Source organism: Anas platyrhynchos, chromosome 1 (genome assembly GCF_047663525.1).
Source record: "Anas platyrhynchos isolate ZD024472 breed Pekin duck chromosome 1, IASCAAS_PekinDuck_T2T, whole genome shotgun sequence".
In the NCBI taxonomy this organism is placed as follows: Eukaryota; Metazoa; Chordata; class Aves; order Anseriformes; family Anatidae; genus Anas; species Anas platyrhynchos.
The window spans coordinates 9,112,388-9,125,911 of record NC_092587.1 but is presented as its reverse complement, the minus strand read 5'-3'; the positions used below and the strand labels follow the sequence as shown (position 1 = coordinate 9,125,911).

The 13,524-nt window shown below is 37.2% G+C and overlaps 1 protein-coding gene across 5 annotated transcripts in view; it reads right to left on the bottom strand.

Annotated features, from left to right (window-relative positions):
• SEMA3A (semaphorin 3A) overlaps nucleotides 1–13,524 on the bottom strand; it is a 346,181-nt gene that overhangs the window by 253,458 nt on the left and 79,199 nt on the right. For 2 of the 5 annotated variants that reach the window (XM_072026400.1, XM_072026305.1), the window contains exon 1: nucleotides 7,334–7,474. The exons of the other annotated variants lie outside the window; for them this stretch is intronic. The gene's annotated coding sequence lies outside the window, so the exon portion shown is untranslated. Of the gene's footprint in view, nucleotides 1–7,333; nucleotides 7,475–13,524 lie in introns of those variants that run through there. 5 annotated transcript variants of the gene reach the window in all.

Genomic DNA, 13,524 nt, shown 5'->3' with positions numbered 1-13,524 from the left:
AGCTGTTGTCTGATTTGCCATCTTGGGATACACTTCGGGGGTTGGAACTAGATGATCTTTAAGGTTCCTTCCAACCCAAACCATTCTATGATTCTTCCCCAACCCTGCTACTGTTCTTGTCAGGCTAAAGGAAAAATTCAGACCTTATCTCTCTTGTGTTAAAATCTGAACAAAGCCCAGGGAAGTAATTAGAAGACACGTGTATTACTTCAAGGAGCTATGAAAGCAAGAACTAAACTTGATGTACACTCAGAGCTAGGTTGAATGACACCAACATAAACTATAATAAAAGTGAACAGAGGAAGAATTCAGAAAAGGTACTTCTATGGATTCTATCTTTTCTTAATCTGATCCTAATTGATTACTTGGGAAAATAACAGTGTCCTAAGAGTACAAAACAAATTAGCATTCCAGTTCCCCTAAAGCCTTAGTAATCATTACACTAGCCCTGTGAACATCCTACTAATCCAGTCATCTCTGGGCTATAAATGAAAATGTTCTAAAAATCAGATTTATTTAAATCTGATATTTTCTCTATTTCATGTGAAGCATATGCACACCACTAAACTATTGCCTTTAATGTACAACAGCTGAAGAAAATACTCTTAGTTATGGGAGAATTAGAGTGATATTAACATATTGTTCTCAAAACACTTCTGTTGAATGTCTATCAACACTTTCCAGAGATACAGAAACAACTGTATTTTTGTAGTTTTATCATCTGCACAGAACAGCATTCTGCATAGAAGTTCCTAATTAAAATTCTGTTAAAAAGACTAAGCTGTTTAGCATCGTATGTAGAAAAGATACAGAGCTTTTCTCTAAGCTACAAAAGTATGAATTAAATGATTTAATGTCAAAGTTTTTGCTTTTTTAAGCTTACTTTCTCGCATTGTAGAACATACACCAGAAGGGGAGAAGGGGGGGGGGGGGGGGGGGGGAGGGGAAAGAAATCAGGTTTTAAGATTTTCAGGAGGGGCATCAAAAGTTTCAGCACCCAAAGTTATTAATCCCTTCTGAAATTCCTACTGCAGGTGCATGCTTTTTTTTTTTTTTTTTTTTTTTTTTTTTCCTTATGCATGTGAAGTCCATTCCAAACCTTGCGGTTGTTAAGTAGAAAGAGCACCACAGATTTTAAGCATTTTAATTGGTCTGCTTTTCTAGGCAAGAAGGGACAGACAGCATTCTTGTACCTCTTTCAGACATTTTCCTTATGCAAATGTTTTATGGCTGAAACCCAGAGTCTCAAAGACTGATTGACCAACCCACCCACATGTACATACATATACACACATGCAGAAAAGAAAATTAATCTTCTTTACTAAACAACTTGTAGGATCTTTACTGCTTTTTCTTTTAGTCTTCTGCTACTAATTCAAGACCAATCACAGGAGCCAAACTACCTCCTGCTATTTTTTACAGCTGACGTTTCTCAATCCTTTATAGGCACCATTTGACCCCTTTCCAGCTGGCTCTGATAATCGAATATGGGCAGTGGAGTTGAGCCCCACCTTCTTGCTCTCTGAACAACTGCTATAGGACTGAAAGGCACAGACCACCCTGTTAAGTGTCCTATTATTAAAACAGAAAAAAAAAAAAAAAAGGAAAATCTGCTCATTTTATTATTTCTTACAGGTCAAAAGGAAAGAGAGCAGGTGTCTTATGTGGATATGATTAGCTTCTGTTCACTTGAAAGTCCTATTTAGAAATAGAACTTTGAGCCATAAGCTTTTGAAGACATACAGCAATTTTAAAAGAAGTACATATTTTATGAACACTTTTTAACGTACATTTTGTCTGTGGAAAACTCCACATACGAAGTGTTAGTCTGAGAGGCTATTTTGTTTAATGGACCTACACAGATTTGAAATAAATTCACATCAAGCAACTCTCCCATGTTTAGGTTTTTGTTGTTGATGTTGCTTTTGTTTTGACTGCATGATCATTATATTTTATATACAATACATGATAAAAAAAAAAAAAGTCATAGTGATATAGGTAAGAAAAGATTGCATGAGCTCACTTTGTGTGAACTACTGAGCTGAAGATGAGAGAGAATCCTCTGGAAGGAAGGCTTTTATTTCCTTGAGATGAGGATGTCTATATTCATGCCACCAGCTGAGAGTGGCTGAGGGAAGTGAAAAAAAGGGAGGCATGAACGGACAGAGAAAAGCAGGCAGCAAACCCAGAAAGCAATGGAAAAGGAGATTGTTCCAGCTAACGTGTGCTGACTGGGAACAGAAACTTGATCTGAAAGATACAGTGGGAAGGGGGGAGAATTCAAATGATCTCACTTTAATTTAATTCACTTAAGATCTCTGACCTTTGTCTGGGTTTGGAGGTTTTATTTTATTTATTTATTTATTTATTTTAATTCACTCTAAGAAAAAGTTAGGTTCATCACAAAACTTTGCCTGACTTAAGAGTCCTATCACAACATATCATCAAGTATACTAAGCTAGTAGTCCTAAAAGGTGATGATTTGCTTTGCCACATTGTTAAGACTGTTCATCACAAATTCTTGAGATAAAGCCGAAGCAGGATGTAGATGCTATGTAAAACATACTTTTGTGTTCTGCATAGATAAATTTTATCCCAGACATAATAATTGTATGATGAGTGATAACATTTGAGAGAACGGCATTCTTTTAGTGGAGAAATGGTATAAGTTACTGTATATATAATTTTTACTTCCCAATCATCTCCAAAGGTGCATTTGTGCAAATGTGACTTTTCAAAATTAGACTCACAGACAGTCAAAGCTTCTGCTTGTGTTTGGATGAAGTACATCCAATTCTTGACAGTTGGGTTTAATTGTCTCCAGTTGTCATAAACATTATCAGAAGCTATATTACATATATTATTGTGTGTGTTTAACATTTTGGAATACCACCAACAGGGAAAGAGATGTAGAAACATTTCACTGTCTTTGAAATTATTTGTGAAAACGAACACAGACATTTTCAGTACTAGACATATTAATGAAAGCCTTTCCTGGCTGGTACATATAAGGGAAAACACATTATTCCCAATGAGAAACAGCTTTGGAAAAGTGAAGGGGAAAACCTGATGGGTGGTCTTCTAAGAAAACAAAATCAGAGTTTTACATGCTAGAGACATTAGGGAAAAAAAAAAAAAAAAGTAACTGAGGGCTACCTTAGAGGTCCAAAGGCATGAGAGTAAGATGCTGAGTTTGAGTCCAATGGGACATATATTGTGTTCTCCCCAGGCTGATGTGGGAAAATACTGTAAATTTCTGAAATCAGCTCTGAAGCAAACATAATGATAACAAGTTTTGTTCCCTGTACTGGCTGAAGCAAGAAAGTGGGGAACAATTGAAAGATTCTTGTATCAGCAAATACTAAATTAAATGTAATAGGTTTTGGAACATGCTTTTACCCTTGAGAAGAGATCTCTAAAATATTTGATATTAAATCATTCTTGTATTAACAGGAACCCAGACTTACACTTGATCATTTCAGTACTTTTCATTATCAGGTATCCATTGTCTGATGCATATTTTTAAATTATTATCTTTTGTCTTTTTTCATCTATGCACTACTGTCTTTTTCTATATCTTTCCTATAAATATATACATACATATATATATATATATATATATGCATTTCAGATGTTTTTAAGATGGAGAGATTACATTTTCTGCTATTTGGGAGAGAAATAATGGCATGAATGACAGAGTTATTTTGTCATCCTAGTATGAATTTCACTCTATTTGAATACCCTGGCAAATACTGTAATTTGGAAGAAGTAAAATAGTAAAAACATTCTGCTAGTGAATATTGCAGATTTTAACAATAGAGAGTAGTTTCTCAACTGGTATCTTTTATTGGCTCTGCTCAGGTCTTTTAACATTTGTTTTATTCTGTAATTAGACAAATCATTCATCATAATAAATATTCTGTTTGATCTCTTTTGTTTTATGCCTTCCCAACAAAATTCCATGAAATGGAGTAGCTACATTTCTTCCATATGCAAAATTGTTTATGACAGTTCTGATCACCGTGTGATTAAGGTTCCAGGATGAGTGATGGAGATGCAGTAGCAGATATAACTGTAGATTAACATAACATAATGCTATAAGGTATTTGACTTAAAGCAAAACCAGTGAATGAATCCATCTCCCATGCCTCCTACTTGTGTTGAACTTCCTCTAGGCCCATCTAAATAGACTGTTGCATAAACATCACTACATAACTTTGGCATGACTGTAAAATTACTAATTAACTGCTCTGTTCTCACTGATGCAAGACCTTCCTTTTCTTTATTAAGTCAGCTTTCCTGCAGATAGATGTCACAGGACATGCAATTTCCTTCTGTAAAGGTCATTAAATGTGAGAAATACATAAGCACAGTTTGCTTCCTCCCTGAGGCAGGGATCCAGAAATTTTACACAGAAGTCTCTTATGTAATACTTCTTGCCAGCTAGTTTGGCAGGTCCAGCCAGCACCAGTAGCATAAACTGACTTGCTGAGATATACCTTTGAAAGTGATTCATTACAACTGTGTAAATAAAGACCAACAGTGGAGACCTATTTTAAGGTCTTCAATGAGTGTTTTTTTTGTTTGTTTGTTTGTTTTTAATTCAGTAAAATATTCTGCTACCAAGCTCTGTCCTACCCTGCACATTAGAACACCTAATTGGTATTCAATAACCTTGACCTTCATTGAAATGCAGTAATAAAGACTCCAGGCCATCTGAAAACATCAAGTCTTAAACTACCTAGCAATATACACTTGAAGTCAGTGGAAATCTTGTCACTGACTTCAGTGCAAACCTTTCAAGACCTTCTGTTTTGACTCAAGTAATATTGTGCTTATAAATACACCTTTTGGAGAAAGAAATATGAAGACTCACCTGAAAGCTTACAGCTTTGAACACAACCTGTATCAAGGAAAAGTGATCTCCTGGTGATTATTCAGTAGCTCATGTTAATTAGAGAGTATCCATTGAATTCCAGCAGCGAAACTGTTCATGCTATCTTCACTATATCTCTTGACTACAGAAATAGACATGAAGTAGCAGTTCTTATTATCCATTAGAAATGTGTTGTTGAAAATTAAAGTTCATTTTAAAAATAAATTTTGCTCTATTTATATACACTCATCTGTTGTACAGAAATTAAAAAAAAAAAAAAGGAAAATAGACAATTGTTTATTTACAATTATTAAAATGATGTTTATTTAAAATTATTATTATTATTAGGAAGGCTTTTGTTTCTTCATAAGAAATAAAACAGATTAAACCATTTCTCTGACATCGTGAATAACTCTGATCCTCTGCACAGCAGAGGGTGATAAGGATTTCTATAATGACTGCTAAGAAACCAAATCATGTAGATGTACAGCTTTTAGAAAGCCTAGTGGAAAAGAAAATATGAAAACAAGAAGTGTTATGCTTCATTGTAGAGCAAAATATCATCTTACAGGGAACTGTATTTCTTTTTGTAAAACAAACAAACAAAAAAAAAACCAAAAAACAGTTTATTCTCTGATTCTGCTCTGTCATAAATCATATAGACAGATGTGTGCCTTAGTCACGCATCAAGGTTGATTACCATTGCTTTAGGTTTATACAACACAGGCTAGGGATTAGACTTTTTTATAGTAACTTTTTTTTTTTTTCATTTTATAGTAGAGAAAATGTAATATTGCATGCATTTTTCTTCGTTACAGCAGATCTGTACAATAAAAGCAATATTTACATCATGCAATTTTCTGCTCTCATGACGAAAAATCTAGTCATAGCTGTGTCTGCTTGTTCTCTTTCTAAGAAAACAGTTTGGGGGAAGTCCTTATACAGTTTAAGATAATGTCTAAAAATTTTCGGTTGCATGTTCTGCTACCCACATGCCTATCTACTTTTTATGTTTTAAAAATTGGTTGATTAAGAAAACTTTAGAATATATAAATAGATTAAAAGCATCTTGAAAAACAAACAAACAAAAAAAATCCACCAATTTAATAATTAAGCTCTGTTGAATTCCTGCAGACATGAGTCAAGGACTTTTAAATGACAGGGTGTGTATAATGTTTTTTAACTTCATTGTACCAGGCCAGCCTGAACTAGAGTTGAGGGTTCTTCCTCACTATAGATCTTTACCAAAGAAAACTCTGTAGGAGGAGGATATATACATCAGGGATAGTGATCTGACCTCAGCTGTTATAGCTAGCCATAGCTGACATCAGAAAGATTAACATGAGGTTACTCAATATTTCTACTAGATAGAGTTCAGGTTTGACATTAGTCATGGGTATAAAGTAAATTTTGACTCTGCCTTGGAATTCAAGCTCTCTTAGTTATCTACTGGCTTCAATAAACTTACAAAAATGAGATTGTTATATTGCACAAAGGAGTGAACACATGGCTGCAACAAAGAAAAGCTAAGATTTGACAGAAGAACTGATAACATAATGATCAGTGGTCACCACTGTTTGAATTTTACTGAATTAAGTTTATTTAAAAATGAAAGGCAAAGTGAATACATAATCTATGTATAATCTATTAGAATAACAGTCACATCATGTCATTTCTAGATATGAAATGTTTGACAAATGTTTCTCTTAGACAATCTAGTGTTTCCTCATTTGTCTTTCTTTTTGATTGGAAAGGCCAAAAAGATGTGTATTTGCCTGTGAAAATATTAGACTGCTTCAAGTTTTCTAAAGAACAGTATTTCCAAGGTCAACCCAAGAATGTTAACAAAAATAGTAAAACTTGAGTCAAAAACTTCTTTTGTCTTATCACTATAGAGTTCATAACAGTGGATCATGGTTCACTGGTATCTTAACAAAAATAATGTCTTTAATATAAAGATCCTTTATATAGATCTTTATAATAAAGATCCTTTAATATCCTTAACAGCACTGCAGTTAGAAATTTGTGTGTCACAGAGTGTTCTTAGCACTCATACATTTCTTCTATTCTGAATAGTAAAGGCCCAACTATTTCAAACACTTTTTTGCTTAGAAAATATCAAAACAATTTAAAAAAATGAAATAAAAGCTCTTGCAAAAAAAAAAAAAATTTTTTTTTTTTTTCACAGTAGTATGTTTTTCCACATAGCTGTGATGTTTATGTTCACCCTGACTCACACTTGAAGGAAAAGAGGTGCTAATATCTATGATCAAATCAGTTCATAAATTTACTTCATTGCCTAGTCACACCATCAACACTTGTTTTTCCACTGAATTTGTTTCTCATTATTTCTTCTCTTCTACCTTACCCATGAGTGGTTTTAAACCTACACCAACAGAAAAATATTTGCAACAACACCCCCATGCAAAGAAGCATTGTAAAATCAAGGTGACTTACCTTTCAAGAATTTTTTTCTCTCAAAACAGAATAGCGTCGTGCTTTTTTGAGCAAGAAACTCTCCTCTGAGGCTCTTCTCTTTCCTTACCTGTCTTACACTGTGGCTTTAATCTTTGCCATCATTATAATTTCCTTAACCAAGGACTATGATGTCACAACATTTTCATGTTATGAGGGACCTCTATGGGTTCTGGATATAATTACTGCTTTTCTGGGTGTAGCTATGCTGTTGTCAAAGAAGAAGAGATAATATAAAAATAAGGAAACAAACTACAATGTCTGGTTCTTGGCCCACTTGTTCTTTATGCTGATATTGTTTGAATACCAAACTCTCTGGCTTCTTAACCACTAACACACAGTAGCATTTTACTATCTCCTGAAGGAATCAGAAAGTAAACAGCTGATTGACTTAATTCACCTTTCCCTACTGAAACCTGTTATTGGTTGAAATACAAGAAGAACCGGTATTTCTACTGCATCTTCCTGGCACGCTTAATAAACTTCTTTCCTCATTCACCAGAAATGGAATATTAAAATGGAGTGTAATGTAGGTCTGTGTGCTGACACACAGTAAATAACTGTTTTCTGACCTTTTTTTATGCAATGAATACACTTTTAAAGATAAATGACTTCTGGGGCTGAAAAGCCACTGGCAATACAAGCACTGCATGAAGAAACATTTTTATTGTGAGCTTTCCTATTGCAAGTGTGTTGAGTAATCTCTTTTACTTTGGATTTTTAAAATTAGCTTTCAGATGCTAATGTCATCTCAGCTGGGGCTGAGGTTGCCCAAAAGAAGAATCCTAACAAAATCAGCTTCTCAGTCTACTACACAGACTGTCAGAGCCAACTGATCAAGGCTGAAATCAAAGCTCAGCACAGATCAGGAGAATTTAACCAAGAGGTACACTTCCTCACTGAATGCCACAGATGTTTATTTTCCCTACTGGAGTTCTCCACAACTCCCCAAAAGCCATAGATAGGAAGATGGTTTGTCCAAGCAGCTGTGCAAACTGCTGTACTAAGACTGAATAATCCTTACTGACATGCTCTGGCAATGGACACGTATCTGATGGCAGCCCTGTTTTTAGATAATCTTACATGCTGTCTTTCCGTCTCTGCACAGACTGAGAACTACACACCTATGTAATTTATTTCTCTCCCCCATGGAAAAAAATAATAAAAAAATCTCTATACACCTTACCCTGTAATATACACAGCTCAGTCTTGACAGCCACCTGTGGACTGGAAGTGAGTATAGTCACAGAGTGGATGCACGGAGGTGATGAAATCCTCAACAACAACCTGGAAATTAAGGTCAGATATTCAGACTTCAAGGAGCCCCGTAAAAAGATCTCAGTTTACTTGAGGTCCTTTGAGTCATGGGGCCTTAGAAGAACATTAAACTCTGAAGCAAGCTGTCAGTCAAGAGCCATAACAGCAGTTGTATGTGGGCACAGCTACCTGTAAAATATTGAGATAGGACTATTGTTACTAAATGCAGACAACTATAATTCAGGTAGCTTGTTTGCACCTGGAATGACTGAATTTTAAGTAAAATGGAAGAAATAAGCATTGGTACCTTACTCTGCCTGTTGTGCAAGTGCTGTTTTTATTGCTTTATCTCACAGGCCAGCAGGAGTTTGCTGGTCTAACAGCTGGAAATAAATCCCAGGAAATCTAAATCTTTACTGAAGTATTTGAATATTGTGGTTCGTTCTTGTTTTTGTTGAGTGTTTTCAGCTCTATGACTTAAAATATAGAGGGTGAGTGCAGTGAAACACCCTACTCCCACTCAGACACTCCTAAAATTTATGTTTGTGTTCAGTTTCTCCAAGGTCACTCTGGATCTGTCTCACTGCAGCATAGCTGTGCCAGCTACACAAGCTGAGAACATGTCCTTCACTCAGCTGCAGATCCCTCAGAATATGTAGTAACCACTTAATGGAGAGGAACACACCGTCCAACACAGAAGTTCCTTCAAAAATATTACAGATCTTCACTTCAAGCCTTTGAGCCCTCAGACTTTCTGACGTACTAAAACAAATCTTCCCTGAGACCCTATCCTACCAGTTCTAAGCAAGAACATTTTGCAGAATGCAACATGTCATATAAAATAATTTAATTTATTTGTAAAAGTATCCTGCAATACAGTAATGAACAACTTTTATTTATTTCTTGAAAATGTGCTGATACTATATGAAAGAATTACTTCTATTCCCAGGCCAGACCAGTATTTCCTATTCTTCGTGCAACAGACCCATATGAAACATGCTTTGTGATGCAGGTCACAAAGCATTGAACCTTCAACTTAGCCTAATATAGATGTCCTTGTCTTCCAAAGAAATTTCTGTATCCAGTGAACAGACAGAGACAATTACTCAGGCCACCTCAACCCCTTCTAGAGGTAACTGTCTCTTATTATTATTATCAGAAGGCTCCTGCAACAACTGCTCTTCTTTTTTCACTGTCTCCATGAAATGCCTGAAGTAGGGGATGACTTCATCTCTGGCTTTTCTAACTTATTCTTCCCCACATTCCTCTTCATAATAATGTTATTTCTGGTGGGAATTCAATCAGGTAATGATGCAACATCCTTTCTGCACACAGTGATCTCTCATGAATTTAACCCGTTGGATGTAGTATGTAACAGGGAAGTAAGGTGTTTGGCCATTGCTTTGGTCTGCAGTTTTCCCCTGTATTTCCTAACTCTGTTCACTACATAAAAGCTGGAGTGAATGTCATGAAAAGTTAGACAATCTCCTTGCTCTGCTATACAGCTAGTATGCAAAGACAAACCTGTAGAACTGAATCACTTCTGAGTTATGCAAGAGGAAATCCATCTATTATGCACCAGTACATTTAGGCATGACAAAAATTAAAATCGGTATAAAATGAGTTACGAGACAAAAGCCAGAATCACCTTAGAAGTTACATGCATTGGAAGTGAAGGAAAGGTCACAAAGTTGGACTATAAGTACTTATAAAAGTTAGATGCTGTAGTTAATTTTTTCTTTATTAAATAAGAGTCATACATGCTCAAGGACTTATTGATCTTGGAAAAACAACAAAATTAATTTTAAAAAGTCAAGCCATTCTTGAAATTATCCCTGACTAGACTTTGTAACGATATATGCCTATCTGTATTTTTATCAATATTTAAATCAATATCTATTTTTCCATGTTCCATTTAATTTGTTTTCATGGCATGATCTTACTCTTATAGACACCCAGATTAAATATATATATATATTTTGAATTTATAGGTGCTCCCTCTATCTATTTCAAGGATTTTGAAGTTTTTTGTTTGTTTGTTTGTTTTTGTTTTTCCAAAATTTATAAATGTCATTGCCCTCTCTTGAAAATACCTTTGCCAGTATTTGAAGTTTTATTTTAAGTGAACACTAAAGCTAGCTTCTAAAGCTGGTATAGAAGACACAAAATATAAAAATTTGATAAATTAGTTTCTCTAAATTTATGCTGAGGTATGTATTGATTAAATATTATATCTCTATATATTTATCTCAGATATATCACAGATAAGATAAAGTGTGGTAATTAGCAGGCATGTCTCCTGGCAATAAATATTATTTGCTGATGTTTTCAGACACCAAGTAACTTCATAGCCCAAAACTCATAAAAAAAAAAAAAAAAAAAAAAAAAAAAAAAAAAAAAAAAGCTGTTATGTATGCAAACAGTATTTTCTGAACTACTGGTCATAGTGCTAATTAGTATTTCTTAATTGTTCCCTTGAAACCTCCCATCTCTATGTTATTTTTTTATTTAGATTTCTGTATCTTTGGAGAAGAAACTGTCCTTTTCAAAAAACCACAGAATCATAACCTGGTTGAGGTTGGAAGGGACCTCTGGAGGTCATCTGGTCTAACCCCCCTGCCCTGCAGGGACATCCAGAGCAGATGGCCCAGTGCCACGTTGCAGTGGGTTTATGTGGCAAGGTTTTGGGGGTTGCAGGGATAGCTTCTTTTAGAAGAATCTAGAAGCTGTCCCATGCTAGATTAAGGGCCAGTTTCAGCCAGCTCCAAAGGGACCTGCCACTGTCCAGAGCAAAGCCAGTGAATGACATTGTTTACACCTCTGTGACAGCATGTTTAAGAAAGGGAAAAAACACTGCTGCACAACATCAGCTGGGAGAGTGAGGAGTGAGAACCAGCCCCGCAGACACCAAGATGAGTGCAGGAGAGCAGGAGGTACACAAGGCACGGAGCAGCAGTCCACCTACGGCCTGTGGAGAGGCCCCTGGTGGAGCAGGCTGTCCCCCTGCAGCCCATGGGTCCCCTGTGGAGCAGATCTCCACGCTGCAGCCCCCCCATGGGTGGAGGAGCCCCCGGTAGAGCAGGTGGATGTGGCCTGGAGGAGGCTGCGGGCCATGGAGAGCCCCCACAGGAGCAGGCCCTTGGCTGGAGCTGCAGCCCATGGAGAGGAGCCCATGCAGGAGCAGGGGGGCTGGGAGGAGCTGCCACCCGTGGGGGACCTGTGCTGGAGCAGTTTGCTCCCATGGTACGGAGCCATATTGGAGCAGTTCTTGAAGAGCTGCTGCCTGTGGGCAGCCCCTGCAGGCTCACTTTGGGAAGGATGGCATCCTGTGGGAGGGACCCCATGTGGAGCAGGGGCAGGGAGTGACCGAGAAGGAGCTGCAAAGTGCTATAAACAGACCACAGCCCCCATTCCCCTATTCCCCTGTGCCACTCAGGGGGAGAAGGTGAAAGAGGGTGGATGGGACGAAGGAGTTTCAGTTTGTTTTTATTGTTTCTCATTTCTCTAGCTTGTTAGTAATAGGCAATGAATTTCTCTAATTTCCCTACACCGAGTCTGTTTTGCCCATCATGATAATAGTTGAGTGATCTCCCTGTCCATATCTCAACCCTTGAGCCCCTTTTATGATATTTTATCCCCCTTTCCCTTTTAGGAGGGGGAATTACAGAGTGGTTGTGGTAGAGTTCAGCTGTCCAGCTCGGTAAAACCACCACACAGGTCCAGATGGCTTCTGAAGATCTACAGTGAGGGAGCATCCGCAACATCTCTGGTCAAACTGTTGAAGTGCTTAGTCAGCCCCACAGTAAAGAAGGGCTTACTGATGTTTAGATTGAACCTCCTGTGTACCACTTTGAGCCCATAGCCTCTTGTCCTGTGACTGTACAACACTGAAAAGAGCCTGGTCACATCTTCTTGGCACCTTCCCTTCAGGCATTTATAGACATTGGTAAGATCCCCCTAAGCCTCCTGTTCTTCAGGCTGAATGGTCCCAATTCTTTCAGCATGTCTTCATAGGAGAGGTGCTCCAGTCCCCTGATCATCTTAACGGCTTTATGTTGGACTATTTCCAATATGTTCATGTCTCCTGTACTGGAGGACCCAGGCCTTATCAGCACTGAGAAGAGGTGAAAGATCACCTCCCCTGACTTGCTGACGATACTCTGCCTAATTCAATCAAGAATGCTGTTAACCTTCTTAGCAGCAAATGCACATTGCTGACTCATGTTCAGCTTGGTGCCCACCAGTACTCCTAAGCCCTTTTGTGAAGAGCTTGTGACCCCAGCATGTACTGGTGCCTGGGGTTGTTCCATCACAGGTACAGGACTCTGCACTTCTTACTAAACTTCATGAGATTTTTGTCAGCCCCTCTCTCCAGCCTGTTGAGGTCTGGATGGCAGCACAGCGCCTTTGGTGAGTCACACCCCCCAGTTTATGTAATCTGTGAATTTACTGATGGTGCACTCTACCCCACCATCCAGATCATTAATGAAGATGTCAAACAGGACTGGACCTGATACTGACTCCTAGTGTACCCTGTTCATTTTGCTCTGAGTTGGTGCAGTATCTACCATGTAATGGTCATAATTTATGAATGATCCTTCTGAAATTATAATCTTAGTTCCTTTTAAATAGTTGTCTGTCCCCACAAAAAATAACCATATGGAACACTTCCAATGTTAATGTTGAGATTATAAAAACTTTTGCTATCATATTATACTCAACAATTTATAGTGTAAATCTAATATAATAGCTGTAAGTAAGGATATCCATCTATGTAGGCAACATCTTTAATCTCGGAATCTGAAGACCAATGGACAACTCACACTACATGCTAAAATGTGCTGCTGTTGGCATGAGTAGCATCCACTGGACTGAAGGAGCATGTGCATAGTAGATATATACAGACATTTTATACT